Consider the following 5381-nt stretch of genomic DNA (forward strand, 5'->3'; position numbering starts at 1 on the left):
AGAATTAAAAATTTGTGGATCTAAGAGGCCCAAAGGCAGGATGTTTTTATTCTTTGGGTCAGAAGACAGGATAGCTTGGAAGCCTTGTGCCAGCATTGTCCTCACATGGGACTGTTGTAACCTGGAAGACACAAACTTTACTAAGATTGTTGCTTCTTGCTGTCTCTTTTGCTGCTTGATATCTCTTGCCATCTCTGTCTCACCAGCCATTATCTCTCACCATTGCCTCATCAATCACTGACTACCATCTTCTCTTTAGTCCTGGCTGACTCACCACTGATGTAGGTCAGGTTCTTGGCTTTGCTCAGGAAAGAACTCAAGAGCAAGGCTGGGCGTGGTGGCTCACACCTGTAATCCCAGCCCTTTGAGAGACCGAGGCACAAGGATCACTTGAGCCCAGGAGTTCAAGACCAGCCTGGGCCACATAGCAAGACCCTGTCCCTACTTAAAAAAAGAATTCAAGAGCAAGCTGGTGATGAAAGAAAGCAGCTTTATTAAAGCGGCAGTGGGGTCACATCACTGTAACTGCTCCTGTGGAACAAAGCTAGCACCTAGGCAGTGCACTGAGTAACAACATATGGGCAGTTCGAGGTCATATTTATATCTGCTTCTAATGACATGCTAATTAAGAGGTGAGTTATTCAGAAACTGCTGGAAAATGAATGATAACTCTCTGGGTATTGCCATGCAAAGGGTAGTAACTTCAGGCATCTCCAGACATCAGTAAAGTCTGGGAGTGCCGGTGGGAGTGTCTTACGGGGACGGGCAGCGAGGGCAACTGGAGGTGCTTTCAGCAGCTCTTCCTGGTTTCTGCCAGTCTTCTGTTTGGTCCGGAGATGAGTCCTGCCTGCCTCCTACCTCATGTGGAGTTACTCACTCAGGCATTCATTCAACAAACATGTTTTGAGAAATATACTCAGCATTTGGTTAGGTGCTGGGTACACATAAAAGAAAAACATAGACAAAATCTCTACCATGAAGGAATGGAAATACTTACTGAGCATCCTACATGTATCATGCACTGTACTGAGGCTGTGAAGATGAGTGCAGTTCCTGCCTTCAAATTCTTGTTAAAGAAACAGATATATACAAATAGTCACAACCCAGAAATTTTACATGCCGTTACTAGAAAGAGGAAGGGCTCCAAGAGATGGGTACAATGAGCTCGTTATAGAGGGCATCTGGGAAAGACCTGCAAAGTATACTAGTATCACCTTGTCTGTAGGTTTATGAATGGGACATATGCAGGTTGCTTTCTGTGCATGTGATGAAGAGGTATTTGATCTTAATCAGGACTCATCTTTACAAGTTTGTTCAGAGTAAGGCAACTAGAATTGTAAGCCTGAAATCTGTATCACAGAAGAATACAAAATTTTGATTCTTTTTTTTTTTTTTTTTTTTTGAGAAGGAGTATCGCTCTGTCACCAGTGCAATGGTGTGATTTTTGGCTCACTGCAAGTTCCACTCCTGAGTTCAAGTGATTCTCGTGCCTTAGCCTCCCGAGTAGCTGGGATTACAGGCATGTGCCACCACACCCAGCTAATTTTTGTTTTAGTAGAGACAGGGTTTCACCAGGCTAGCCATGAAGGGCTTGATCTCCTGACCTCGTGATCTGCCCACCTCAGCCTCCTAAAGTGCTGGGATTACAGGTGTGAGTCATTGCACCCAGCCTATTTCTTTTTTTTAATACATTTTATTTTATTTTATTTAGTCACCCAGGCTGGAGTGCAGTGACACAGTCTTGACTTGCTGCAACTTCTGCTTCCTGGGTTCAAGCAATTCTCATGCTTCAGCCTCCCAAGTAGCTGGGACCACAGGCACCTGTCATCATGCCCTGCTAATTTTTGTATTTTTCGTAGAGATGTGGTTTCACCATGTTGGTCAGGCTGGTCTCCAACTCCTGACTTCAGTGATTTCTGGACTCACCCTCCCAAAGTGCTGGGATTATAGGGGTGAACCATGGCAGCTGGTGGGAATTTGGATTATTTCTATAAACTCGAGTTGAGAAATCCTAGAGGTGGGGTTTGCTTGATGGGCACACAATATATGAAGAGCTATTATATAAAATGAAGAATGGTCATGTACTATGTGGCTGCAAAGGATGGCTTTAGGACACAACTGGAAATTTCAGGGAACACACTTAGGGCTAAATATGACCTAAATGTTAGGGCTAAATGTTAGATGAGGAAAATCTTTCTAACAGAGCAGTTTTATCAGTGGAAGGATATATTTGTGAAGTAGGACTTTCCCTGTGGTTGAAGGCATTCAAACCAAAGTTGGAGAGGCCCCTTCTGACATATGATGAAGAGTCAGTTACTGATTTGTGTTTTGGACTAAATGGCCACTGAGATCATATTTAGCTCTGAAATTCTTATATTTTATAAACTTTTATATGTTGGATTTAAAATTTTTTATCATGCATTGCTATTTTGCTTTGTGTATATAAATCAATGCTTGCTTAATTCAATCGTGAACTTCCCCAGAGCCTGAGAAAAAGACTGGGTGGTGTATTGAAGAGATCATGGATTTGAAATCTGTTCTAATACCAAAAAACTGTGTTTCTTATGGGCAGGCTCTTCACTTTCTCTGCAACTCCACTTTCACATCTATAAAATGTATGTAGTAAAACTTATTCTGTTGCATTGCTATGGGGCAAGATACCATGTGTGGGTAAAGCACCTTGAACAGAGTGACACACAAAATGGATGCTCATTTAATGGAAGTTATATTTGCTTCAGTTCATTCTCATATGCTGCTACCCCATAGGCACCTGATGCTGTGGAATGCACGGATCAGTTCTGTCCCCAAAGATATTGGAAGATGAAGGCCAAATGCTGGTTGCAATACCGTGGCCCAAGCCAGAGAATCCATGATGGCTGATTCTTCCCCCAAAGGCAGGGGGATTTTGTTCTGTATTCTGTTCTTTCAGAGCTCTCTCTCCTCCTTCTTTATTCCTTCCTGGGGCTTTCAGTGTTCTTCACCTTAAGTCCTGAAGCTGCTCGTGTCTGGGTCAGTGGTTTCTGAGCACCCTTTAGAGATAACAGACAGATTTGTTCCAATTGAGAGAATTGATTTTTCTCATTATGAGTTGCTGGATCAAATGGGAAGTGTAGGAGCAAGTGAGGTGTGGAGGGAGGAGCAAGACAGGAGGACCTAGCTTCCTTGGGCTCAGCCGCAATCGCACTGGTCCAGTGCAGCTGCCTTTTCCTGTATATCCAATTTTCAGGTGTCTCTGAGACAATGAGCAACCCAGGATTAAGAAAAAGATTCCCTTCTCTTCCTAACACAGATGGTCAGGTGAGAGTGTGTCTCAATGGGAATATAACTGACTCTCTAGTGAACTCTGAACAAGCCAATGACTCAAGTCCAGAGTTAAACTCACTAAAGATGATGCATAAATTACCTCTTCTGACAATCCAGGTGGCATGTCTTGCTCAATCCTCAGAAAAGAAGAGAGGTGAGTAATGTCCCCCAAAGATATACATACCCTAATCACTGGAAGCTGTGAATGTTACCCTATATGGCAAAAGGGACTTTGCAGATGTGATTAAGGATCTTGAGAAGGGGACGTTATCTTGAATTAACTGGTTGGGCCCTGAATGTAATTGCAAGCATCCCTAGAAGAGGGGGTAGAGGGGGATATGACTATGGAGAGGAAAGGAAATAAGATGATGGAAGCAGGGACTGGAATGATATGCCTTGAAGATAGGGGAGAGGTTCGCGCACCCAAAAATCCCAGGCAGTCACCAGAAGGTAAAGTAAGAAAATGGATTCTCTCCTTAGAGATTCTACAAGGAACATGCCCTACCAACACCTGACTTTCAGCACAGTGAAACTGATTTTGGACTTCTGACACGCAGAACTGTAAGAGAATAAACGTGTTATTTTTAGCCATTTACTTGTGCTAATTTTCTATAGCAGCCATAGGGAATAAATATAGGGGTTAATGTCTCTACACTTTTAGTTTATATCATTTGCCCCTTTGGAAGTTGACCTGAATTGCAGATATTACATCCTTTTTGTTAATATTAGGACTAAGGAAACCCAGCTTGTGTGAGTTTTTTGCACTTGAGTCCACTGGCAATTGTCTACATGGGATATCAAAGCTTGGGGAACAGCCAGAAAATCTCATCTGCTGATGTTACTCCAATGTCCATGCCTATATTATTATGGGATACATAATATCTAGAATTACTCTCGCATTAAAAGCAAGATTTTCCATAGAAAGAATTTAATTTGTGCCTGTGTTGCTAAATCAAGAAATAATGCACATGAGGTGAAGCAGAGGAGATAACCTAGCTGTGATTTTTTAGTAGAAGAAATGCATCAGCATTGTGAGGCAATCTTATATATGTTAAAAATAAAAACAGACATAGAGGATGTACAGAAATAATAAATTTAAGTTTTTACCAAATCAGCTTTAGATTTAAAATATGTGTGTGTATTTATAGAAAAACAAAACATTTGAAAAAAAGAAAAAGGGATAGTAATAGTAGTAATCCATAGACTTCTCATGAAATTAAATGGAATACTATACATGAAGCAATTAGCAAATAAGTACACGCTAGAATTACTTCATAATTGATGGTATTTAAAGCATATGTTGTGCTTTAACTTTTACATAAGTAAGAAAATAACATTTTTGAAAAAGCAAGGTTTTCACAAAGGTGTGGCCTTTTGAATATTTTAATTCTGTAACCATGACACTGTTTAGACTCATGCCACTTAAAATGCTCCTCATGTTTGGTTACTTATACAACAAAATGACAAAATTGTTCCTGAGTGTAAAAGAGTATATTGTTTCCTTCATGGAAAGTCTTTGTTTGAAGTTGACTCACTGCAACCTCCTCCTCCTGGGTTCAAGTGATTCTCCCGCCTCAATCACTGGAGTTCTGGGATTACAGGTGCCCATTAGTCCACCCAGCTAATTTTTTTTATTTTTAGTAGAGACGGGGTTTCACCATGTTGGCCACGCTGGTCTCGAACTCCTGACCTCAGGTGATCCACCTGCCTCGGCCCCCCAAAGTGCTGGGATTACAGCGTGAGCCACCGTGCCTGTCCAAGACTCAGTTTTTCAGGGAAAAATAACTATGACCTTTGTAAGCTTGCTAGCAGGCTTGAGTGTAATAATGTGTGTGAATGACTTTGCACCATAACTAACATGTAGTAACAGCTTAATTAATGTGTGACCTTGGCCCACCACAGCCTCCACCTCCCGGGTTCAAGCAATTGTCTTGCCTCAGCCTCCCGAGTAGCTGGGATTACAGGCATGCACCACCACGCCTGGGTAATTTTTGTATTTTTAGTAGAGATCGGCATCCACCATGCCCGGCCTACTATTGGTATATTTGCTGTGGTTATCTGTTTAGATATTTACCCAG

Source organism: Cebus imitator, unplaced genomic scaffold (genome assembly GCF_001604975.1).
Source record: "Cebus imitator isolate Cc_AM_T3 unplaced genomic scaffold, Cebus_imitator-1.0 Scaffold317, whole genome shotgun sequence".
Lineage (NCBI taxonomy): Eukaryota > Metazoa > Chordata > Mammalia > Primates > Cebidae > Cebus > Cebus imitator.